We start from the raw sequence: 20,225 nt of genomic DNA on the forward strand, positions 1-20,225 counted from the left end.
ATGCGTCCTTTCTGTAAGCGTTCTCCCATGGCATGGCGTTGCCACATTAGTTTTGAAGTGTCTCTCGAATCAAGTCAGCACTCGCTTACGGCCACGCCACCCTGAGCACGCCCGCTCTCGTCTGATCTCGTAAGCCAAGCAGGGTCGGGCCTGGTTAGTACTTTGATGGGAGACCGCCTGGGAATACCAGGTGCTCTAAGCATTTAATTAATTAATTATTTTTTTATGTCATTTTTTCCCATGAATGCGATCTTTCTGTAAGCGTTCACTGATGTCATGGCGTTGCCACATAAGTCTTGAAGTGTCTATCGAAGCGAGTCAGCACTCGCTTACGGCCACACCACCCTGAGCAAGCCCGCTCTCGTCTGATCTCGGAAGCCAAGCAGGGTCGGGCCTGGTTAGTACTTGGATGGGAGACCGCCTGGGAATACCAGGTGCTGTAAGCATTTAATTAATTAATTATTTTTTTTATGTCATTTTTTCCCATGAATGCGTCCTTTCTGTAACCATTTACCGATGTCATTGCGTTGCCACATTAGCCTTGAAGTGTCTCTCGAATCGAGTCAGCACTTGTTTACGGTCACACCACCCTGAGCACGCCCGCTCTCATCTGATCTCGGAAGCCAAGCAGGGTCGGGCCTGGTTAGTACTTGGATGGGAGACCGCCTGGGAATACCTGGTGCTGTAAGAATTTAATTAATTAATTTTTTATGTCATTTTTCCCATGAATGCGTCCTTTCTGAAAGCGTTCTCCCATGGCATGCCGTTGCCACATTAGTTTTGAAGTGTCTCTCGAATCAAGTCCGCACTCGCTTACGGCCACACCACCCTGAGCACGCCCGCTCTCGTCTGATCTCGGAAGCCAAGCAGGGTCGGGCCTGGTTAGTACTTGGATGGGAGATTGCCTGGGAATACCAGGTGCTGTAAGCATTTAATTAATTAAATATTTATTTATGTCATTTTTTCCCATGAATGCGTTATTTCTGTAAGCGTTCACTGATGTCATGGCGTTGCCACATAAGTCTTGAAGTGTCTGTCGATTCGAGTCGGCACTCGCTTACGGCCACACCACCCTGAGCACGCCCGCTCTCGTCTGATCTCGGAAGCCAAGCAGGGTCGGGCCTGGTTAGTACTTGGATGGGAGACCGCCTGGGAATACCAGGTGCTGTAAGCATTTAATTAATTAAATATTTATTTATGTCATATTTTCCCATGAATGCGTCCTTTCTGTAAGCGTTCTCCCATGGCATGGCGTTGCCACATTAGCCTTGAAGTGTCTCTCGAATCGAGTCAGCACTCGCTTACGGCCACACCACCCTGAGCACGCCCGCTCTCGTCTGATCTCGGAAGCCAAGCAGGGTCGGGCCTGGTTAGTACTTGGATGGGAGACCGCCTGGGAATACCAGGTGCTGTAAGCATTTAATTAATTAATTATTTTTTTATGTCATTTTTTCCCATGAATGCGATCTTTCTGTAAGCGTTCACCGATGTCATGGCGTTGCCACATAAGTCTTGAAGTGTCTATCGAAGCGAGTCAGCACTCGCTTACGGCCACACCACCCTGAGCACGCCCGCTCTCGTCTGATCTCGGAAGCCAAGCAGGGTCGGGCCTGGTTAGTACTTGGATGGGAGACCGCCTGGGAATACCAGGTGCTGTAAGCATTTAATTAATTAAATATTTATTTATGTCATATTTTCCCATGAATGCGTCCTTTCTGTAACCATTTACCGATGTCATTGCGTTGCCACATTAGCCTTGAAGTGTCTCTCGAATCGAGTCAGCACTCGCTTACGGCCACACCACCCTGAGCACGCCCGCTCTCGTCTGATCCCGGAAGCCAAGCAGGGTCGGGCCTGGTTAGTACTTGGATGGGAGACCGCCTGGGAATACCAGGTGCTGTAAGCATTTAATTAATTAATTATTTTTTTAATGTCATTTTTTCCCATGAATGCATCCTTTCTGTAACCATTTACCGATGTCATTGCGTTGCCACATTAGCCTTGAAGTGTCTCTCGAATCGAGTCAGCACTCGTTTACGGCCACACCACCCTGAGCACGCCCGCTCTCGTCTGATCTCGGAAGCCAAGCAGGGTCGGGCCTGGTTAGTACTTGGATGGGAGACCGCCTGGGAATACCTGGTGCTGTAAGAATTAAATTAATTAATTATTTATGTCATTTTTCCCATGAATGCGTCCTTTCTGTAAGCGTTCTCCCATGGCATGGCGTTGCCACATTAGTTTTGAAGTGTCTCTCGAATCAAGTCAGCACTCGCTTACGGCCACGCCACCCTGAGCACGCCCGCTCTCGTCTGATCTCGTAAGCCAAGCAGGGTCGGGCCTGGTTAGTACTTGGATGGGAGACCGCCTGGGAATACCAGGTGCTCTAAGCATTTAATTAATTAATTATTTTTTTATGTCATTTTTTCCCATGAATGCGATCTTTCTGTAAGCGTTCACTGATGTCATGGCGTTGCCACATAAGTCTTGAAGTGTCTATCGAAGCGAGTCAGCACTCGCTTACGGCCACACCACCCTGAGCACGCCCGCTCTCGTCTGATCTCGGAAGCCAAGCAGGGTCGGGCCTGGTTAGTACTTGGATGGGAGACCGCCTGGGAATACCTGGTGCTGTAAGAATTAAATTAATTAATTATTTATGTCATTTTTCCCATGAATGCGTCCTTTCTGTAAGCGTTCTCCCATGGCATGGCGTTGCCACATTAGTTTTGAAGTGTCTCTCGAATCAAGTCAGCACTCGCTTACGGCCACGCCACCCTGAGCACGCCCGCTCTCGTCTGATCTCGTAAGCCAAGCAGGGTCGGGCCTGGTTAGTACTTGGATGGGAGACCGCCTGGGAATACCAGGTGCTCTAAGCATTTAATTAATTAATTATTTTTTTATGTCATTTTTTCCCATGAATGCGATCTTTCTGTAAGCGTTCACTGATGTCATGGCGTTGCCACATAAGTCTTGAAGTGTCTATCGAAGCGAGTCAGCACTCGCTTACGGCCACACCACCCTGAGCAAGCCCGCTCTCGTCTGATCTCGGAAGCCAAGCAGGGTCGGGCCTGGTTAGTACTTGGATGGGAGACCGCCTGGGAATACCAGGTGCTGTAAGCAATTAATTAATTATTTTTTTTATGTCATTTTTTCCCATGAATGCGTCCTTTCTGTAACCATTTACCGATGTCATTGCGTTGCCACATTAGCCTTGAAGTGTCTCTCGAATCGAGTCAGCACTCGTTTACGGTCACACCACCCTGAGCACGCCCGCTCTCGTCTGATCTCGGAAGCCAAGCAGGGTCGGGCCTGGTTAGTACTTGGATGGGAGACCGCCTGGGAATACCTGGTGCTGTAAGAATTAAATTAATTAATTATTTATGTCATTTTTCCCATGAATGCGTCCTTTCTGTAAGCGTTCTCCCATGGCATGGCGTTGCCACATTAGTTTTGAAGTGTCTCTCGAATCAAGTCAGCACTCGCTTACGGCCACGCCACCCTGAGCACGCCCGCTCTCGTCTGATCTCGTAAGCCAAGCAGGGTCGGGCCTGGTTAGTACTTTGATGGGAGACCGCCTGGGAATACCAGGTGCTCTAAGCATTTAATTAATTAATTATTTTTTTATGTCATTTTTTCCCATGAATGCGATCTTTCTGTAAGCGTTCACTGATGTCATGGCGTTGCCACATAAGTCTTGAAGTGTCTATCGAAGCGAGTCAGCACTCGCTTACGGCCACACCACCCTGAGCAAGCCCGCTCTCGTCTGATCTCGGAAGCCAAGCAGGGTCGGGCCTGGTTAGTACTTGGATGGGAGACCGCCTGGGAATACCAGGTGCTGTAAGCATTTAATTAATTAATTATTTTTTTTATGTCATTTTTTCCCATGAATGCGTCCTTTCTGTAACCATTTACCGATGTCATTGCATTGCCACATTAGCCTTGAAGTGTCTCTCGAATCGAGTCAGCACTTGTTTACGGTCACACCACCCTGAGCACGCCCGCTCTCGTCTGATCTCGGAAGCCAAGCAGGGTCGGGCCTGGTTAGTACTTGGATGGGAGACCGCCTGGGAATACCTGGTGCTGTAAGAATTTAATTAATTAATTTTTTATGTCATTTTTCCCATGAATGCGTCCTTTCTGAAAGCGTTCTCCCATGGCATGCCGTTGCCACATTAGTTTTGAAGTGTCTCTCGAATCAAGTCCGCACTCGCTTACGGCCACACCACCCTGAGCACGCCCGCTCTCGTCTGATCTCGGAAGCCAAGCAGGGTCGGGCCTGGTTAGTACTTGGATGGGAGATTGCCTGGGAATACCAGGTGCTGTAAGCATTTAATTAATTAAATATTTATTTATGTCATTTTTTCCCATGAATGCGTTATTTCTGTAAGCGTTCACTGATGTCATGGCGTTGCCACATAAGTCTTGAAGTGTCTGTCGATTCGAGTCGGCACTCGCTTACGGCCACACCACCCTGAGCACGCCCGCTCTCGTCTGATCTCGGAAGCCAAGCAGGGTTGGGCCTGGTTAGTACTTGGATGGGAGACCGCCTGGGAATACCAGGTGCTGTAAGCATTTAATTAATTAAATATTTATTTATGTCATATTTTCCCATGAATGCGTCCTTTCTGTAACCATTTACCGATGTCATTGCGTTGCCACATTAGCCTTGAAGTGTCTCTCGAATCGAGTCAGCACTCGCTTACGGCCACACCACCCTGAGCACGCCCGCTCTCGTCTGATCCCGGAAGCCAAGCAGGGTCGGGCCTGGTTAGTACTTGGATGGGAGACCGCCTGGGAATACCAGGTGCTGTAAGCATTTAATTAATTAATTATTTTTTTTATGTCATTTTTTCCCATGAATGCATCCTTTCTGTAACCATTTACCGATGTCATTGCGTTGCCACATTAGCCTTGAAGTGTCTCTCGAATCGAGTCAGCACTCGTTTACGGCAACACCACCCTGAGCACGCCCGCTCTCGTCTGATCTCGGAAGCCAAGCAGGGTCGGGCCTGGTTAGTACTTGGATGGGAGACCGCCTGGGAATACCTGGTGCTGTAAGAATTAAATTAATTAATTATTTATGTCATTTTTCCCATGAATGCGTCCTTTCTGTAAGCGTTCTCCCATGGCATGGCGTTGCCACATTAGTTTTGAAGTGTCTCTCGAATCAAGTCAGCACTCGCTTACGGCCACGCCACCCTGAGCACGCCCGCTCTCGTCTGATCTCGTAAGCCAAGCAGGGTCGGGCCTGGTTAGTACTTGGATGGGAGACCGCCTGGGAATACCAGGTGCTCTAAGCATTTAATTAATTAATTATTTTTTTATGTCATTTTTTCCCATGAATGCGATCTTTCTGTAAGCGTTCACTGATGTCATGGCGTTGCCACATAAGTCTTGAAGTGTCTATCGAAGCGAGTCAGCACTCGCTTACGGCCACACCACCCTGAGCACGCCCGCTCTCGTCTGATCTCGGAAGCCAAGCAGGGTCGGGCCTGGTTAGTACTTGGATGGGAGACCGCCTGGGAATACCAGGTGCTGTAAGCATTTAATTAATTAATTATTTTTTTATGTCATTTTTTCCCATGAATGCGTCCTTTCTGTAACCATTTACCGATGTCATTGCGTTGTCACATTAGCCTTGAAGTGTCTCTCGAATCGAGTCAGAACTCGTTTACGGCCACACCACCCTGAGCACGCCCGCTCTCGTCTGATCTCGGAAGCCAAGCAGGGTCGGGCCTGGTTAGTACTTGGATGGGAGACCGCCTGGGAATACCTGGTGCTGTAAGAATTTAATTAATTAATTTTTTATGTCATTTTTCCCATGAATGCGTCCTTTCTGTAAGCGTTCTCCCATGGCATGCCGTTGCCACATTAGTTTTGAAGTGTCTCTCGAATCAAGTCCGCACTCGCTTACGGCCACACCACCCTGAGCACGCCCGCTCTCGTCTGATCTCGGAAGCCAAGCAGGGTCGGGCCTGGTTAGTACTTGGATGGGAGATTGCCTGGGAATACCAGGTGCTGTAAGCATTTAATTAATTAAATATTTATTTATGTCATTTTTTCCCATGAATGCGTTCTTTCTGTAAGCGTTCACTGATGTCATGGCGTTGCCACATAAGTCTTGAAGTGTCTGTCGATTCGAGTCGGCACTCGCTTACGGCCACACCACCCTGAGCACGCCCGCTCTCGTCTGATCTCGGAAGCCAAGCAGGGTCGGGCCTGGTTAGTACTTGGATGGGAGACCGCCTGGGAATGGCTCATGACCCCTGCAAGTACATATTGCTCAACCCTGGGATCGATCGAAAGTGATCAAAACGGATGGTGTCAACTACTGAAGTGTTGTTTATATAAATTGTACATTTACAGGCCTAATTTATTAAAATCCACTAATCTGTTGAATGTTTTGTTTATTATTTTCATAGGTTGAGTTGATGTAGCTGGTGATGAGATTCATATAGTCAAGTGAAAAAGTGTGCAAGTGTTACATTTTTTGGGCTGAATTAGGAAAGGTTGTACTGTATTAATTTACTCTCACTTTGTCTGGAAGACTTTTAATTGCTTAAATGTTTTTTTTTACACTATCCCACCCCTTCTGAAACCCAAGCATACAGTACAGAGACTCCAACACACTTGAAATACCTTTACAACTTTTATTTTTCACCCAGAATGTGTTTCATTTAAAAAGCAATGCATGAAACACAAGTAAACAAGATCTGTTTAGTTTAAAGGTCTCTCACCACAACAAGGTACAGATCTACGAGCTAGAACACGAGACAGGATGAGAGACAAACATTTACTACCATTTGCAAACATTTAGTTAAACATGGAGCTGACAGACATACAAACATCACAAGGACACGCACACATAAATAACATTAATAAGAATCAAAAACACTTAAAGGTGTAACAGAGGATTTTCTCGAATTTTAGAAAAGAACCACCTTCTCCACTTTTAAAAAAAATGCAATTGCGCAACACTCCTGATTGACAACTAAGAGGACCAATAGTCTTGATGATCCACCTGGAAAAAGAAAATCCTCTGCAATACCTTTAACAATTAAAAACACAAACTTGTACTTAAGATAAAAATTAACAATTGGTTTGTACAGGCCAAAGCCCGGTTTATCCAAACAGAATTATCCAAAAACTCAGATCACCAATCAACAAATAAAGGCTCAAGCAATTCCTGTCTGTTACATTTTTTTGTGTGTTTCCTTTGGCAAACTTTGGTTAAACATAAGCAGACAAAGACATACAAACATCACAAAGATATGAAGCTGACAAAGACAAACAAACAACACGCATGACAAAAACACAGATTATCTGAACATGAACAACCACTAAAGGGTATGTAAACTGATTGTGTTAGGTCGGAACTGATTAAAGTTAAAATTAATGAGGTTAGATTGGCCTTGATATCGAACATAGGCCAGAACATGTTTGTATAAAAAAAAAGATACTACAAAGTGCACTTTAACAGCAACATAAATCATAATAAAAACAAATACAAGAACATTCTTAAGCAAAACTGTAAAGTGCATTTTTTTTACTTTTGAACTATATAAATAAATAGATTGTACTTGCTGAAGCCTTAAACAAACAAACAAACAAACAAACAAGCCTTTTTCTCTCTCCTACAGATGGCACAGGAGAAGTGGCATCACACAGGTAAGTTATTTACACAGTTATTTATAGTTATTTACACAGTTCTCCTCTTTTCTAACTCGTACACCACATTGTCAAACCCAGATGTGGTGGATTTCCCAGTGTATGGACAGTAGGAAAATATCTTCTGGGTGCTTTCAGCCACTTTGTCCTTGGAAGGTGTGTACCTCTTCCACTGTCCACCACAATTAGCCATGTGGCAAGCCCCACATGGCTGCAAGGACTTATTCGGCATGAATGCCTTGACTGTTGGTGCTGGAGGTACAAAGCTCCTGGCTGCACGATGGCCCACGAAACAAGACGGGGGAACCTGCGGCTGTGCGGGGAAAACCAGCAGTATGGGTGCTGACGATACGGGGTGATCCATAGGTGGGCACAGCAGGCTTTGGCCGGAGGTGGGTGGACGCAGCAGGCCTTGGCAGAATGGTGGTGGGCACAGCAGGCTTTGGCCGAGTGGAGGAGGACGACGCCATGGGCTGAACGGGCTGGTTCACAGAAGACACAGGCTTTGGCTCTTCAACAAATAATCTGGAAATATAAAATAAACATGTAATGAGTATTGATATGACATGTGTGCTATTTGCTCTCCACAGCCAACAGGTGAAACAAAGTGCTTTTGACAACTTACCCCCGCTTCTCACCACGCCTTTTTCCAGCCTCGTGATGAACGTGCTGGTATTGGACCTGAGGCCGGTCTGGCGTTGTGAGGGATGTTGGCAGCACAGGAGCTTCCGGGAACGGTGCATCAGACAGCACTTTCAGGTGAGGCATCACCTTCAACAGTACCATCACCCCGTAGTTGGCATTTTTCTCCTCCGTGGCAGTGAAGGTCGAAAAGGACTTGGCGTTCAAGTTGGGCAGTGGAGTGGGGAGACCGCCGAGGATGGGGTTGTCTCGGACTCACTCTGCAATCCTCTTATACTGTCCCTTCAAAGAAGCCGTGACCTGGCTGGGGGAGGTTAGCTGATTGTCCGGTGCTCGGTTCTTCAGCATCTTGGAGGAGGAGGTAGAGCAGTCGACTGTCCTCGGTCACATGTGCTGCCTGAGCGTACCTCATGCAGCAAACTTGGTCTTCTGGGCTGTTCTGAATCCGTTGTCACTGAAAATGATATCATGACATTTTGTGTAGGTGTGTTACATGTTTAATTATCCATTTCATCATAGGTTTCAACTGTTATTGAACTCACCGACAGCAGTTGTTGTCCTCGTACACAACCTTTGGAGCAGGAGCGTTGGCACGGCAAAAGCTGGCGACCAGACCTCTGGCCATGTGTGCGTAACACCGCTCGGACCCGGACTCCACCACCACCGTGGTCAAGAACTGACCCCACTCATTCAGCACGCTGGTGACGTACTGCATGGTGCCCTGGCCGTCGTTGTAGATCTTCCCTTGAGAATCTATAAAAACAATGCAGAACATTCATTATGTGGTATTTTAACAGTCAGTCTGTTCCATATGATCACATTGATCATTGACAAGTTTACACTTCTAAAGCATATTTACACAGTGAATTTAAACTCCACACTGTTGTAACAACATCTCTATGGTCTTAAGAAGTGAGTCTGATCACGTTTTTGAAGAATTTCCAGGGATTTTTAGGTCATTTCATCGGCGACTGGCAGCTCATTAATTCATTTTCAGTGCATTCGTTTAATATAAAATATATATTATTTAATATAACCATATTTAAGCTTTACATTTCGAGTCCACAAAGTAATAATACATTTGTCAAGGTCTCAACATGTAAAATCAATAATCTGGTCGCATTTTAAACGCATTTCAGATATCAAACTTAGCTATTTTAATGTAAACAAGTGGTGCTAGCCTAGTCAATCGGTGGTGTCAGTACGGCGCTAACGAGATATTATCATGTAAAACCTTGAATATCAGGCAAATTATCAAAAAACATATCGTGTTTCATTCACTACTTGGCACACAAACATAACAAACGTACCTGTGTGAGTAAATAAACACAGTCGAATCGCTCCTCAATGACACCGACTCCAATGTGAATATTTACCAGTCCTGAATAAATTAGATGACGTTTTCCGATCCTCGCTCAATGATTGGTCCGTTGAGCGCGAGCTCTGCTCAGCATTGCTCAACCATTGGCTGTCGCTGCTCAGCATTGCTCAACCATTGGCTGATCGCTGCTCAGCTCTGCTCAACCATTGGACGGCTGACGATCGCTTAGGTACTTGGAGGGGAACTTGCTTGGGAATACCAGGTGCTGTAAGCATTTATATTAATAAATTATTTTTTTATGTCATTTTTTCCCATGAATGCGACCTTTCTGTAAGCGTTCACTGATGTCATGGCGTTGCCACATAAGTCTTGAAGTGTCTATCGAAGCGAGTCAGCACTCGCTTACGGCCACACCACCCTGAGCACGCCCGCTCTCGTCTGATCTCGGAAGCCAAGCAGGGTCGGGCCTGGTTAGTACTTGGATGGGAGACCGCCTGGGAATACCAGGTGCTGTAAGCATTTAATTAATTAATTATTTTTTTTATGTCATTTTTTCCCATGAATGCGTCCTTTCTGTAACCATTTACCGATGTCATTGCGTTGCCACATTAGCCTTGAAGTGTCTCTCGAATCGAGTCAGCACTCGTTTACGGCCACACCACCCTGAGCACGCCCGCTCTCGTCTGATCTCGGAAGCCAAGCAGGGTCGGGCCTGGTTAGTACTTGGATGGGAGACCGCCTGGGAATACCTGGTGCTGTAAGAATTTAATTAATTAATTTTTTATGTCATTTTTCCCATGAATGCGTCCTTTCTGTAAGCATTCTCCCATGGCATGCCGTTGCCACATTAGTTTTGAAGTGTCTCTCGAATCAAGTCCGCACTCGCTTACGGCCACACCACCCTGAGCACGCCCGCTCTCGTCTGATCTCGGAAGCCAAGCAGGGTCGGGCCTGGTTAGTACTTGGATGGGAGATTGCCTGGGAATACCAGGTGCTGTAAGCATTTAATTAATTAAATATTTATTTATGTCATTTATTCCCATGAATGCGTTCTTTCTGTAAGCGTTCACTGATGTCATGGCGTTGCCACATAAGTCTTGAAGTGTCTGTCGATTCGAGTCGGCACTCGCTTACGGCCACACCACCCTGAGCACGCCCGCTCTCGTCTGATCTCGGAAGCCAAGCAGGGTCGGGCCTGGTTAGTACTTGGATGGGAGACCGCCTGGGAATACCAGGTGCTGTAAGCATTTAATTAATTAAATATTTATTTATGTCATATTTTCCCATGAATGCGTCCTTTCTGTAAGCGTTCTCCCATGGCATGGCGTTGCCACATTAGTTTTGAAGTGTCTCTCGAATCGAGTCTGCACTCGCTTACGGCCACACCACCCTGAGCACGCCCGCTCTCGTCTGATCTCGGAAGCCAAGCAGGGTCGGGCCTGGTTAGTACTTGGATGGGAGACCGCCTGGGAATACCAGGTGCTGTAAGCATTTAATTAATTAATAATTTTTTTTATGTCATTTTTTCCCATGAATGCGTCCTTTCTGCAACCATTTACCGATGTCATTGCGTTGCCACATTAGCCTTGAAGTGTCTCTCGAATCGAGTCAGCACTCGCTTACGGCCACACCACCCTGAGCACGCCCGCTCTCGTCTGATCTCGGAAGCCAAGCAGGGTCGGGCCTGGTTAGTACTTGGATGGGAGACCGCCTGGGAATACCAGGTGCTGTAAGCATTTATATTAATAAATTATTTTTTTATGTCATTTTTTCCCATGAATGCGACCTTTCTGTAAGCGTTCACTGATGTCATGGCGTTGCCACATAAGTATTGAAGTGTCTCTCGAATTGAGTCAGCACTCGCTTACGGCCACACCACCCTGAGCACGCCCGCTCTCGTCTGATCTCGTAAGCCAAGCAGGGTCGGGCCTGGTTAGTACTTGGATGGGAGACCTCCTGGGAATACCAGGTGCTGTAAGCATTTAATTAATTAATTATTTTTTTATGTCATTTTTTCCCATGAATGCGATCTTTCTGTAAGCGTTCACTGATGTCATGGCGTTGCCACATAAGTCTTGAAGTGTCTATCGAAGCGAGTCAGCACTCGCTTACGGCCGCACCACCCTGAGCACGCCCGCTCTCGTCTGATCTCGGAAGCCAAGCAGGGTCGGGCCTGGTTAGTACTTGGATGGGAGACCGCCTGGGAATACCTGGTGCTGTAAGAATTTAATTAATTAATTTTTTATGTCATTTTTCCCATGAATGCGTCCTTTCTGTAAGCGTTCTCCCATGGCATGCCGTTGCCACATTAGTTTTGAAGTGTCTCTCGAATCAAGTCCGCACTCGCTTACGGCCACACCACCCTGAGCACGCCCGCTCTCGTCTGATCTCGGAAGCCAAGCAGGGTCGGGCCTGGTTAGTACTTGGATGGGAGATTGCCTGGGAATACCAGGTGCTGTAAGCATTTAATTAATTAAATATTTATTTATGTCATTTTTTCCCATGAATGCGTTCTTTCTGTAAGCGTTCACTGATGTCATGGCGTTGCCACATAAGTCTTGAAGTGTCTGTCGATTCGAGTCTGCACTCGCTTACGGCCACACCACCCTGAGCACGCCCGCTCTCGTCTGATCTCGGAAGCCAAGCAGGGTCGGGCCTGGTTAGTACTTGGATGGGAGACCGCCTGGGAATACCAGGTGCTGTAAGCATTTAATTAATTAAATATTTATTTATGTCATATTTTCCCATGAATGCGTCCTTTCTGTAAGCGTTCTCCCATGGCATGGCGTTGCCACATTAGTTTTGAAGTGTCTCTCGAATCGAGTCTGCACTCGCTTACGGCCACACCACCCTGAGCACGCCCGCTCTCGTCTCATCTCGGAAGCCAAGCAGGGTCGGTCCTGGTTAGTACTTGGATGGGAGACCGCCTGGGAATACCAGGTGCTGTAAGCATTTAATTAATTAATAATTTTTTTTATGTCATTTTTTCCCATGAATGCGTCCTTTCTGTAACCATTTACCGATGTCATTGCATTGCCACATTAGCCTTGAAGTGTCTCTCGAATCGAGTCAGCACTCGCTTACGGCCACACCACCCTGAGCACGCCCGCTCTCGTCTGATCTCGGAAGCCAAGCAGGGTCGGGCCTGGTTAGTACTTGGATGGGAGACCGCCTGGGAATACCAGGTGCTGTAAGCATTTAATTAATTAATTATTTTTTTATGTCATTTTTTCCCATGAATGCGATCTTTCTGTAAGCGTTCACTGATGTCATGGCGTTGCCACATAAGTCTTGAAGTGTCTTTCGAAGCGAGTCAGCACTCGCTTACGGCCACACCACCCTGAGCACACCCGCTCTCGTCTGATCTCGGAAGCCAAGCAGGGTCGGGCCTAGTTAGTACTTGGATGGGAGACCGCCTGGGAATACCAGGTGCTGTAAGCATTTAATTAATTAATTATTTTTTTTATGTCATTTTTTCCCATGAATGCGTCCTTTCTGTAACCATTTACCGATGTCATTGCGTTGCCACATTAGCCTTGAAGTGTCTCTCGAATCGAGTCAGCACTCGTTTACGGCCACACCACCCTGAGCACGCCCGCTCTCGTCTGATCTCGGAAGCCAAGCAGGGTCGGGCCTGGTTAGTACTTGGATGGGAGACCGCCTGGGAATACCAGGTGCTGTAAGCATTTAATTAATTAATTATTTTTTTTATGTCATTTTTTCCCATGAATGCGTCCTTTCTGTAACCATTTACCGATGTCATTGCGTTGCCACATTAGCCTTGAAGTGTCTCTCGAATCGAGTCAGCACTCGTTTACGGCCACAACACCCTGAGCACGCCCGCTCTCGTCTGATCTCGGAAGCCAAGCAGGGTCGGGCCTGGTTAGTACTTGGATGGGAGACCGCCTGGGAATACCTGGTGCTGTAAGAATTAAATTAATTAATTATTTATGTCATTTTTCCCATGAATGCGTCCTTTCTGTAAGCGTTCTCCCATGGCATGGCGTTGCCACATTAGTTTTGAAGTGTCTCTCGAATCAAGTCAGCACTCGCTTACGGCCACGCCACCCTGAGCACGCCCGCTCTCGTCTGATCTCGGAAGCCAAGCAGGGTCGGGCCTGGTTAGTACTTGGATGGGAGACCGCCTGGGAATACCAGGTGCTGTAAGCATTTAATTAATTAATTATTTTTTTATGTCATTTTTTCCCATGAATGCGATCTTTCTGTAAGCGTTCACTGATGTCATGTCGTTGCCACATAAGTCTTGAAGTGTCTATCGAAGCGAGTCAGCACTCGCTTACGGCCACACCACCCTGAGCACGCCCGCTCTCGTCTGATCTCGGAAGCCAAGCAGGGTCGGGCCTGGTTAGTACTTGGATGGGAGACCGCCTGGGAATACCAGGTGCTGTAAGCATTTAATTAATTAAATATTTATTTATGTCATATTTTCCCATGAATGCGTCCTTTCTGTAACCATTTACCGATGTCATTGCGTTGCCACATTAGCCTTGAAGTGTCTCTCGAATCGAGTCAGCACTCGCTTACGGCCACACCACCCTGAGCACGCCCGCTCTCGTCTGATCTCGGAAGCCAAGCAGGGTCGGGCCTGGTTAGTACTTGGATGGGAGACCGCCTGGGAATACCTGGTGCTGTAAGAATTTAATTAATTAATTTTTTATGTCATTTTTCCCATGAATGCGTCCTTTCTGTAAGCGTTCTCCCATGGCATGCCGTTGCCACATTAGTTTTGAAGTGTCTCTCGAATCAAGTCCGCACTCGCTTACGGCCACACCACCCTGAGCACGCCCGCTCTCGTCTGATCTCGGAAGCCAAGCAGGGTCGGGCCTGGTTAGTACTTGGATGGGAGATTGCCTGGGAATACCAGGTGCTGTAAGCATTTAATTAATTAAATATTTATTGATGTCATTTTTTCCCATGAATGCGTTCTTTCTGTAAGCGTTCACTGATGTCATGGCGTTGCCACATAAGTCTTGAAGTGTCTGTCGATTCGAGTCTGCACTCGCTTACGGCCACACCACCCTGAGCACGCCCGCTCTCGTCTGATCTCGGAAGCCAAGCAGGGTCGGGCCTGGTTAGTACTTGGATGGGAGACCGCCTGGGAATACCAGGTGCTGTAAGCATTTAATTAATTAAATATTTATTTATGTCATATTTTCCCATGAATGCGTCCTTTCTGTAAGCGTTCTCCCATGGCATGGCGTTGCCACATTAGTTTTGAAGTGTCTCTCGAATCGAGTCTGCACTCGCTTACGGCCACACCACCCTGAGCACGCCCGCTCTCGTCTCATCTCGGAAGCCAAGCAGGGTCGGTCCTGGTTAGTACTTGGATGGGAGACCGCCTGGGAATACCAGGTGCTGTAAGCATTTAATTAATTAATAATTTTTTTTTATGTCATTTTTTCCCATGAATGCGTCCTTTCTGCAACCATTTACCGATGTCATTGCGTTAACACATTAGCCTTGAAGTGTCTCTCGAATCGAGTCAGCACTCGCTTACGGCCACACCACCCTGAGCACGCCCGCTCTCGTCTGATCTCGGAAGCCAAGCAGGGTCGGGCCTGGTTAGTACTTGGATGGGAGACCGCCTGGGAATACCAGGTGCTGTAAGCATTTATATTAATAAATTATTTTTTTATGTCATTTTTTCCCATGAATGCGACCTTTCTGTAAGCGTTCACTGATGTCATGGCGTTGCCACATAAGTCTTGAAGTGTCTATCGAAGCGAGTCAGCACTCGCTTACGGCCACACCACCCTGAGCACGCCCGCTCTCGTCTGATCTCGGAAGCCAAGCAGGGTCGGGCCTGGTTAGTACTTGGATGGGAGACCGCCTGGGAATACCAGGTGCTGTAAGCATTTAATTAATTAATTATTTTTTTATATCATTTTTTCCCATGAATGCGTCCTTTCTGTAACCATTTACCGATGTCATTGCGTTGCCACATTAGCCTTGAAGTGTCTCTCGAATCGAGTCAGCACTCGTTTACGGCCGCACCACCCTGAGCACGCCCGCTCTCGTCTGATCTCGGAAGCCAAGCAGGGTCGGGCCTGGTTAGTACTTGGATGGGAGACCGCCTGGGAATACCTGGTGCTGTAAGAATTTAATTAATTAATTTTTTATGTCATTTTTCCCATGAATGCGTCCTTTCTGTAAGCGTTCTCCCATGGCATGCCGTTGCCACATTAGTTTTGAAGTGTCTCTCGAATCAAGTCCGCACTCGCTTACGGCCACACCACCCTGAGCACGCCCGCTCTCGTCTGATCTCGGAAGCCAAGCAGGGTCGGGCCTGGTTAGTACTTGGATGGGAGATTGCCTGGGAATACCAGGTGCTGTAAGCATTTAATTAATTAAATATTTATTTATGTCATTTTTTCCCATGAATGCGTTCTTTCTGTAAGCGTTCACTGATGTCATGGCGTTGCCACATAAGTCTTGAAGTGTCTGTCGATTCGAGTCTGCACTCGCTTACGGCCACACCACCCTGAGCACGCCCGCTCTCGTCTGATCTCGGAAGCCAAGCAGAGTCCGGCCTGGTTAGTACTTGGATGGGAGACCGCCTGGGAATACCAGGTGCTGTAAGCATTTAATTAATTAAATATTTATTTATGTCATATTTTCCCATGAATGCGTCCTTTCTGTAAGCGTTCTCCCATGGCATGGCGTTGCCACATTAGTTTTGAAGTGTCTCTCGAATCGAGTCTGCACTCGCTTACGGCCACACCACCCTGAGCACGCCCGCTCTCGTCTCATCTCGGAAGCCAAGCAGGGTCGGTCCTGGTTAGTACTTGGATGGGAGACCGCCTGGGTATACCAGGTGCTGTAAGCATTTAATTAATTAATATTTTTTTTTATGTCATTTTTTCCCATGAATGCGTCCTTTCTGTAACCATTTACCGATGTCATTGCATTGCCACATTAGCCTTGAAGTGTCTCTCGAATCGAGTCAGCACTCGCTTACGGCCACACCACCCTGAGCACGCCCGCTCTCGTCTGATCTCGGAAGCCAAGCAGGGTCGGGCCTGGTTAGTACTTGGATGGGAGACCGCCTGGGAATACCAGGTGCTGTAAGCATTTAATTAATTAATTATTTTTTTATGTCATTTTTTCCCATGAATGCGATCTTTCTGTAAGCGTTCACTGATGTCATGGCGTTGCCACATAAGTCTTGAAGTGTCTTTCGAAGCGAGTCAGCACTCGCTTACGGCCACACCACCCTGAGCACGCCCGCTCTCGTCTGATCTCGGAAGCCAAGCAGGGTCGGGCCTGGTTAGTACTTGGATGGGAGACCGCCTGGGAATACCAGGTGCTGTAAGCATTTAATTAATTAATTATTTTTTTTATGTCATTTAATTAATTAATTATTTTTTTATGTCATTTTTTCCCATGAATGCGATCTTTCTGTAAGCGTTCACTGATGTCATGGCGTTGCCACATAAGTCTTGAAGTGTCTATCGAAGCGAGTCAGCACTCGCTTACGGCCACACCACCCTGAGCACGCCCGCTCTCGTCTGATCTCGGAAGCCAAGCAGGGTCGGGCCTGGTTAGTACTTGGATGGGAGACCGCCTGGGAATACCTGGTGCTGTAAGAATTAAATTAATTAATTATTTATGTCATTTTTCCCATGAATGCGTCCTTTCTGTAAGCGTTCTCCCATGGCATGGCGTTGCCACATTAGTTTTGAAGTGTCTCTCGAATCAAGTCAGCACTCGCTTACGGCCACGCCACCCTGAGCACGCCCGCTCTCGTCTGATCTCGTAAGCCAAGCAGGGTCGGGCCTGGTTAGTACTTGGATGGGAGACCGCCTGGGAATACCAGGTGCTCTAAGCATTTAATTAATTAATTATTTTTTTATGTCATTTTTTCCCATGAATGCGATCTTTCTGTAAGCGTTCACTGATGTCATGGCGTTGCCACATAAGTCTTGAAGTGTCTATCGAAGCGAGTCAGCACTCGCTTACGGCCACACCACCCTGAGCAAGCCCGCTCTCGTCTGATCTCGGAAGCCAAGCAGGGTCGGGCCTGGTTAGTACTTGGATGGGAGACCGCCTGGGAATACCAGGTGCTGTAAGCAATTAATTAATTATTTTTTTTATGTCATTTTTTCCCATGAATGCGTCCTTTCTGTAACCATTTACCGATGTCATTGCGTTGCCACATTAGCCTTGAAGTGTCTCTCGAATCGAGTCAGCACTCGTTTACGGTCACACCACCCTGAGCACGCCCGCTCTCGTCTGATCTCGGAAGCCAAGCAGGGTCGGGCCTGGTTAGTACTTGGATGGGAGACCGCCTGGGAATACCTGGTGCTGTAAGAATTAAATTAATTAATTATTTATGTCATTTTTCCCATGAATGCGTCCTTTCTGTAAGCGTTCTCCCATGGCATGGCGTTGCCACATTAGTTTTGAAGTGTCTCTCGAATCAAGTCAGCACTCGCTTACGGCCACGCCACCCTGAGCACGCCCGCTCTCGTCTGATCTCGTAAGCCAAGCAGGGTCGGGCCTGGTTAGTACTTGGATGGGAGTGGGATATGTATTGAAGTGTCACACAGTGATGTGGTTTAACTCAGCTTAGTTCCAGACAGACTAAATATTGCGGCATAATTATGTTATCCACAGTTGAGGATTTAGCAAATTGGCGGGCCCAATGCGAGGGTATATATGGTAAATAAGGGTCACCTTCCGATCTTTAAGAGAAAATGAAACCTGACGACCCGTTTGACTAAGGCCTAAAGCCCCACTGTCGTCGTTAATGCAGGTTCAGTGGCAAACGGGTCTATATTGTATACCATTTACAGGACCAGGAGAAAACGCCAAAAACGTCGCAACCCGACCATACGTGTTAACCCGTTTGACTAAGGCCGGAAGCCCCACTGTCGTCGTTAATGCAGGTTCAGTGGCAAACGGGTCTGTATGGCATACTATTCATAAGACTTACGATAGCGCCAAAATCGCAACCCGACCATACGTGCCAACCCGTTTGACTAAGGCTGGAGGCCCCACTGTCGTCGTTAATGCAGGTTCAGTGGCAAACGGGTCTGTATGGCATACTATTCACAAGACACACGAAAGCGCGAAAAACGCAACCCGACCATACATACCAACCGTTTGACTAAGGCTGGAGGCCCCACTGTCGTCGTTAATGCAGGTTCAGTGGCAAACGGGTCTGTATTGTATACCATTTACAGGACCAGGAGAAAACGCCAAAAACATCGCAACCCGACCATACGTGTTAACCCGTTTGACTAAGGCCGGAAGCCCCACTGTCGTCGTTAATGCAGGTTCAGTGGCAAACGGGTCTGTATGGCATACTATTCACAAGACACACGAAAGCACCAAAATCGCAACCCGACCATACGTGCCAAACCGTTTGACTAAGGCCGGAAGCCCCACTGTCGTCGTTAATGCAGGTTCAGTGGCAAACGGTGGCAAACTATTTAATGCAATTCATTTTAAGTGTTCATGCAGAAAAGGTTTTTATTTATTTATTTGGTTGGTCTGTGTTATGACCGTGAGTGCTTTGTTCCGTGAAAATAACTATTGCGAGTTAAGAACCTTTACTAGACAAATTATGCGAATGCTTTGTTGAAGAGAAAAGTTTTAAGTCTAGATTTAAAATGATCGACTGTGTCTGATTCTCGGACATCGGTTGGTAAATCATTCCAGAGCTTAGGGGCTAAGTAGGAAAAGGATCTTCCACTTTTAGACACTTTTGATAGTCTAGGGATAATCAATAGGCCAGAATTTTGCGACCGTAGTGTGCGTGATGGATTGTATTCTGATAGTAATTCTCTAAGATATGAGGGTGCTAAGCCATTTAAAGCTTTGTAGGTGATTAGTGATATTTTAAATTGGATGCGATATTTAAGTGCTAGCCAGTGTAAAGATGCCAGAATTGGGCTTATGTGGTCATACTTCTTAGATCGAGTAAGTACCCTTGCAGAAGCGTTTTGAACTAGCTGAAGCTTGTTGACCTGATTTGAATGGCATCCCCCGAGTAGCGAGTTACAATAGTCTATTCTAGAGGTCATAAAAGCATGAATAAGCTTCTCTGTGTCAGATGTAGACAGTATATGGCGTATTTTTGAGATATTTCTAAGATGGAAGAATGCTGTGCGGCAGACGTTGGCGATATGACTATCAAAGGATAAGTTGCTGTCGAACATCACACCTAAGTTCCTAACCGTGGAAGATGGCACCACAGTACAGCCATCTATGTGCAATTTGTAATCTGACATATTATGTTTGTAGCGATTTGGTTCAATAATAAGTTCCTCTGTCTTATTGGAGTTGAGCTTAAGAAAGTTATGTGCCATCCAGTCACTAACATCGCTAATGCAGTCTTTTAGCTTAGAAAACGTGTGTGTTTCGCTGGGATGCGAGGAGATGTAAAGCTGGGTATCATCCGCATAGCAGTGAAAACTTATGTTATGTTTCCTGATAATGTCTCCTAGGGGTAACATGTATAACGAGAACAGGATAGGACCTAAAACTGATCCCTGCGGTACACTGTATTTAACCAGGGAGTGATATGACTCTTCCTCATTTACATAAACAAAGTGATAACGATTGGTTAGAT

General features: G+C 46.6%; 34 non-coding genes and 24 pseudogenes across 34 annotated transcripts; all 58 read left to right on the forward strand.

Annotated features, from left to right (window-relative positions):
* Positions 1-83: 83 nt before the first annotated feature.
* LOC135763790 (5S ribosomal RNA) lies at positions 84-202 on the forward strand (annotated as a pseudogene).
* A 125-nt stretch (positions 203-327) lies between these two features.
* LOC135764272 (5S ribosomal RNA) lies at positions 328-446 on the forward strand. The gene has a single exon (XR_010539822.2). It is a non-coding gene; the product is annotated as a 5S ribosomal RNA (ribosomal RNA).
* A 126-nt stretch (positions 447-572) lies between these two features.
* Positions 573-691, forward strand: LOC135761981 (5S ribosomal RNA). The gene has a single exon (XR_010538552.2). It is a non-coding gene; the product is annotated as a 5S ribosomal RNA (ribosomal RNA).
* A 120-nt stretch (positions 692-811) lies between these two features.
* On the forward strand, positions 812-930 carry LOC135762327 (5S ribosomal RNA; annotated as a pseudogene).
* Positions 931-1,055: 125 nt separating this feature from the next.
* On the forward strand, positions 1,056-1,174 carry LOC135722155 (5S ribosomal RNA). The gene has a single exon (XR_010521900.1). It is a non-coding gene; the product is annotated as a 5S ribosomal RNA (ribosomal RNA).
* Positions 1,175-1,299: 125 nt separating this feature from the next.
* Positions 1,300-1,418, forward strand: LOC135722156 (5S ribosomal RNA). Its single transcript, XR_010521901.1, has one exon. It is a non-coding gene; the product is annotated as a 5S ribosomal RNA (ribosomal RNA).
* Positions 1,419-1,543: 125 nt separating this feature from the next.
* LOC135722157 (5S ribosomal RNA) lies at positions 1,544-1,662 on the forward strand. Its single transcript, XR_010521902.1, has one exon. It is a non-coding gene; the product is annotated as a 5S ribosomal RNA (ribosomal RNA).
* A 125-nt stretch (positions 1,663-1,787) lies between these two features.
* LOC135723430 (5S ribosomal RNA) lies at positions 1,788-1,906 on the forward strand. Its single transcript, XR_010523135.1, has one exon. It is a non-coding gene; the product is annotated as a 5S ribosomal RNA (ribosomal RNA).
* A 126-nt stretch (positions 1,907-2,032) lies between these two features.
* On the forward strand, positions 2,033-2,151 carry LOC135763363 (5S ribosomal RNA). The gene has a single exon (XR_012337623.1). It is a non-coding gene; the product is annotated as a 5S ribosomal RNA (ribosomal RNA).
* Positions 2,152-2,271: 120 nt separating this feature from the next.
* On the forward strand, positions 2,272-2,390 carry LOC135763477 (5S ribosomal RNA; annotated as a pseudogene).
* Positions 2,391-2,515: 125 nt separating this feature from the next.
* On the forward strand, positions 2,516-2,634 carry LOC135764269 (5S ribosomal RNA). Its single transcript, XR_010539819.2, has one exon. It is a non-coding gene; the product is annotated as a 5S ribosomal RNA (ribosomal RNA).
* A 120-nt stretch (positions 2,635-2,754) lies between these two features.
* LOC135764268 (5S ribosomal RNA) lies at positions 2,755-2,873 on the forward strand (annotated as a pseudogene).
* A 125-nt stretch (positions 2,874-2,998) lies between these two features.
* LOC135724305 (5S ribosomal RNA) lies at positions 2,999-3,117 on the forward strand. Its single transcript, XR_010523973.1, has one exon. It is a non-coding gene; the product is annotated as a 5S ribosomal RNA (ribosomal RNA).
* Positions 3,118-3,239: 122 nt separating this feature from the next.
* On the forward strand, positions 3,240-3,358 carry LOC135764267 (5S ribosomal RNA; annotated as a pseudogene).
* A 120-nt stretch (positions 3,359-3,478) lies between these two features.
* LOC135764266 (5S ribosomal RNA) lies at positions 3,479-3,597 on the forward strand (annotated as a pseudogene).
* Positions 3,598-3,722: 125 nt separating this feature from the next.
* On the forward strand, positions 3,723-3,841 carry LOC135762689 (5S ribosomal RNA). Its single transcript, XR_010539235.2, has one exon. It is a non-coding gene; the product is annotated as a 5S ribosomal RNA (ribosomal RNA).
* A 126-nt stretch (positions 3,842-3,967) lies between these two features.
* LOC135763789 (5S ribosomal RNA) lies at positions 3,968-4,086 on the forward strand (annotated as a pseudogene).
* Positions 4,087-4,206: 120 nt separating this feature from the next.
* Positions 4,207-4,325, forward strand: LOC135764265 (5S ribosomal RNA; annotated as a pseudogene).
* A 125-nt stretch (positions 4,326-4,450) lies between these two features.
* On the forward strand, positions 4,451-4,569 carry LOC135762326 (5S ribosomal RNA). Its single transcript, XR_010538884.2, has one exon. It is a non-coding gene; the product is annotated as a 5S ribosomal RNA (ribosomal RNA).
* Positions 4,570-4,694: 125 nt separating this feature from the next.
* LOC135761990 (5S ribosomal RNA) lies at positions 4,695-4,813 on the forward strand. Its single transcript, XR_010538561.2, has one exon. It is a non-coding gene; the product is annotated as a 5S ribosomal RNA (ribosomal RNA).
* Positions 4,814-4,939: 126 nt separating this feature from the next.
* Positions 4,940-5,058, forward strand: LOC135763152 (5S ribosomal RNA; annotated as a pseudogene).
* Positions 5,059-5,178: 120 nt separating this feature from the next.
* Positions 5,179-5,297, forward strand: LOC135763679 (5S ribosomal RNA; annotated as a pseudogene).
* A 125-nt stretch (positions 5,298-5,422) lies between these two features.
* On the forward strand, positions 5,423-5,541 carry LOC135764264 (5S ribosomal RNA). Its single transcript, XR_010539814.1, has one exon. It is a non-coding gene; the product is annotated as a 5S ribosomal RNA (ribosomal RNA).
* A 125-nt stretch (positions 5,542-5,666) lies between these two features.
* On the forward strand, positions 5,667-5,785 carry LOC135762688 (5S ribosomal RNA). The gene has a single exon (XR_010539234.1). It is a non-coding gene; the product is annotated as a 5S ribosomal RNA (ribosomal RNA).
* A 120-nt stretch (positions 5,786-5,905) lies between these two features.
* LOC135763059 (5S ribosomal RNA) lies at positions 5,906-6,024 on the forward strand (annotated as a pseudogene).
* A 4,004-nt stretch (positions 6,025-10,028) lies between these two features.
* Positions 10,029-10,147, forward strand: LOC135764263 (5S ribosomal RNA). The gene has a single exon (XR_010539813.1). It is a non-coding gene; the product is annotated as a 5S ribosomal RNA (ribosomal RNA).
* A 126-nt stretch (positions 10,148-10,273) lies between these two features.
* On the forward strand, positions 10,274-10,392 carry LOC135762687 (5S ribosomal RNA). The gene has a single exon (XR_010539233.1). It is a non-coding gene; the product is annotated as a 5S ribosomal RNA (ribosomal RNA).
* Positions 10,393-10,512: 120 nt separating this feature from the next.
* LOC135763344 (5S ribosomal RNA) lies at positions 10,513-10,631 on the forward strand (annotated as a pseudogene).
* Positions 10,632-10,756: 125 nt separating this feature from the next.
* Positions 10,757-10,875, forward strand: LOC135761871 (5S ribosomal RNA). Its single transcript, XR_010538448.2, has one exon. It is a non-coding gene; the product is annotated as a 5S ribosomal RNA (ribosomal RNA).
* A 125-nt stretch (positions 10,876-11,000) lies between these two features.
* Positions 11,001-11,119, forward strand: LOC135764260 (5S ribosomal RNA). Its single transcript, XR_010539811.1, has one exon. It is a non-coding gene; the product is annotated as a 5S ribosomal RNA (ribosomal RNA).
* Positions 11,120-11,245: 126 nt separating this feature from the next.
* Positions 11,246-11,364, forward strand: LOC135764259 (5S ribosomal RNA). The gene has a single exon (XR_010539810.1). It is a non-coding gene; the product is annotated as a 5S ribosomal RNA (ribosomal RNA).
* A 126-nt stretch (positions 11,365-11,490) lies between these two features.
* LOC135762453 (5S ribosomal RNA) lies at positions 11,491-11,609 on the forward strand. Its single transcript, XR_010539008.1, has one exon. It is a non-coding gene; the product is annotated as a 5S ribosomal RNA (ribosomal RNA).
* A 125-nt stretch (positions 11,610-11,734) lies between these two features.
* Positions 11,735-11,853, forward strand: LOC135763341 (5S ribosomal RNA; annotated as a pseudogene).
* Positions 11,854-11,973: 120 nt separating this feature from the next.
* LOC135763216 (5S ribosomal RNA) lies at positions 11,974-12,092 on the forward strand (annotated as a pseudogene).
* A 125-nt stretch (positions 12,093-12,217) lies between these two features.
* Positions 12,218-12,336, forward strand: LOC135762236 (5S ribosomal RNA). The gene has a single exon (XR_010538798.2). It is a non-coding gene; the product is annotated as a 5S ribosomal RNA (ribosomal RNA).
* A 125-nt stretch (positions 12,337-12,461) lies between these two features.
* LOC135726283 (5S ribosomal RNA) lies at positions 12,462-12,580 on the forward strand (annotated as a pseudogene).
* A 126-nt stretch (positions 12,581-12,706) lies between these two features.
* Positions 12,707-12,825, forward strand: LOC135722165 (5S ribosomal RNA). Its single transcript, XR_010521910.1, has one exon. It is a non-coding gene; the product is annotated as a 5S ribosomal RNA (ribosomal RNA).
* Positions 12,826-12,950: 125 nt separating this feature from the next.
* Positions 12,951-13,069, forward strand: LOC135723630 (5S ribosomal RNA). The gene has a single exon (XR_010523324.1). It is a non-coding gene; the product is annotated as a 5S ribosomal RNA (ribosomal RNA).
* Positions 13,070-13,195: 126 nt separating this feature from the next.
* On the forward strand, positions 13,196-13,314 carry LOC135723470 (5S ribosomal RNA). The gene has a single exon (XR_010523174.1). It is a non-coding gene; the product is annotated as a 5S ribosomal RNA (ribosomal RNA).
* Positions 13,315-13,440: 126 nt separating this feature from the next.
* On the forward strand, positions 13,441-13,559 carry LOC135726116 (5S ribosomal RNA; annotated as a pseudogene).
* A 120-nt stretch (positions 13,560-13,679) lies between these two features.
* On the forward strand, positions 13,680-13,798 carry LOC135723717 (5S ribosomal RNA). The gene has a single exon (XR_010523406.1). It is a non-coding gene; the product is annotated as a 5S ribosomal RNA (ribosomal RNA).
* A 125-nt stretch (positions 13,799-13,923) lies between these two features.
* Positions 13,924-14,042, forward strand: LOC135722167 (5S ribosomal RNA). The gene has a single exon (XR_010521912.1). It is a non-coding gene; the product is annotated as a 5S ribosomal RNA (ribosomal RNA).
* A 125-nt stretch (positions 14,043-14,167) lies between these two features.
* On the forward strand, positions 14,168-14,286 carry LOC135723898 (5S ribosomal RNA). Its single transcript, XR_010523580.1, has one exon. It is a non-coding gene; the product is annotated as a 5S ribosomal RNA (ribosomal RNA).
* A 120-nt stretch (positions 14,287-14,406) lies between these two features.
* On the forward strand, positions 14,407-14,525 carry LOC135725321 (5S ribosomal RNA; annotated as a pseudogene).
* A 125-nt stretch (positions 14,526-14,650) lies between these two features.
* On the forward strand, positions 14,651-14,769 carry LOC135722168 (5S ribosomal RNA). Its single transcript, XR_010521913.1, has one exon. It is a non-coding gene; the product is annotated as a 5S ribosomal RNA (ribosomal RNA).
* Positions 14,770-14,894: 125 nt separating this feature from the next.
* LOC135726284 (5S ribosomal RNA) lies at positions 14,895-15,013 on the forward strand (annotated as a pseudogene).
* A 127-nt stretch (positions 15,014-15,140) lies between these two features.
* Positions 15,141-15,259, forward strand: LOC135722169 (5S ribosomal RNA). Its single transcript, XR_010521914.1, has one exon. It is a non-coding gene; the product is annotated as a 5S ribosomal RNA (ribosomal RNA).
* Positions 15,260-15,385: 126 nt separating this feature from the next.
* Positions 15,386-15,504, forward strand: LOC135722171 (5S ribosomal RNA). The gene has a single exon (XR_010521915.1). It is a non-coding gene; the product is annotated as a 5S ribosomal RNA (ribosomal RNA).
* A 125-nt stretch (positions 15,505-15,629) lies between these two features.
* LOC135725838 (5S ribosomal RNA) lies at positions 15,630-15,748 on the forward strand (annotated as a pseudogene).
* A 120-nt stretch (positions 15,749-15,868) lies between these two features.
* On the forward strand, positions 15,869-15,987 carry LOC135725322 (5S ribosomal RNA; annotated as a pseudogene).
* A 125-nt stretch (positions 15,988-16,112) lies between these two features.
* LOC135726041 (5S ribosomal RNA) lies at positions 16,113-16,231 on the forward strand (annotated as a pseudogene).
* A 125-nt stretch (positions 16,232-16,356) lies between these two features.
* On the forward strand, positions 16,357-16,475 carry LOC135726830 (5S ribosomal RNA; annotated as a pseudogene).
* Positions 16,476-16,601: 126 nt separating this feature from the next.
* On the forward strand, positions 16,602-16,720 carry LOC135722172 (5S ribosomal RNA). The gene has a single exon (XR_010521916.1). It is a non-coding gene; the product is annotated as a 5S ribosomal RNA (ribosomal RNA).
* Positions 16,721-16,845: 125 nt separating this feature from the next.
* Positions 16,846-16,964, forward strand: LOC135722173 (5S ribosomal RNA). Its single transcript, XR_010521917.1, has one exon. It is a non-coding gene; the product is annotated as a 5S ribosomal RNA (ribosomal RNA).
* A 155-nt stretch (positions 16,965-17,119) lies between these two features.
* LOC135723899 (5S ribosomal RNA) lies at positions 17,120-17,238 on the forward strand. Its single transcript, XR_010523581.1, has one exon. It is a non-coding gene; the product is annotated as a 5S ribosomal RNA (ribosomal RNA).
* A 120-nt stretch (positions 17,239-17,358) lies between these two features.
* On the forward strand, positions 17,359-17,477 carry LOC135763056 (5S ribosomal RNA; annotated as a pseudogene).
* A 125-nt stretch (positions 17,478-17,602) lies between these two features.
* On the forward strand, positions 17,603-17,721 carry LOC135764251 (5S ribosomal RNA). The gene has a single exon (XR_010539801.2). It is a non-coding gene; the product is annotated as a 5S ribosomal RNA (ribosomal RNA).
* A 122-nt stretch (positions 17,722-17,843) lies between these two features.
* Positions 17,844-17,962, forward strand: LOC135763667 (5S ribosomal RNA; annotated as a pseudogene).
* Positions 17,963-20,225: the final 2,263 nt, after the last annotated feature.

This window comes from Paramisgurnus dabryanus, chromosome 9, assembly GCF_030506205.2.
Source record: "Paramisgurnus dabryanus chromosome 9, PD_genome_1.1, whole genome shotgun sequence".
Lineage (NCBI taxonomy): Eukaryota > Metazoa > Chordata > Actinopteri > Cypriniformes > Cobitidae > Paramisgurnus > Paramisgurnus dabryanus.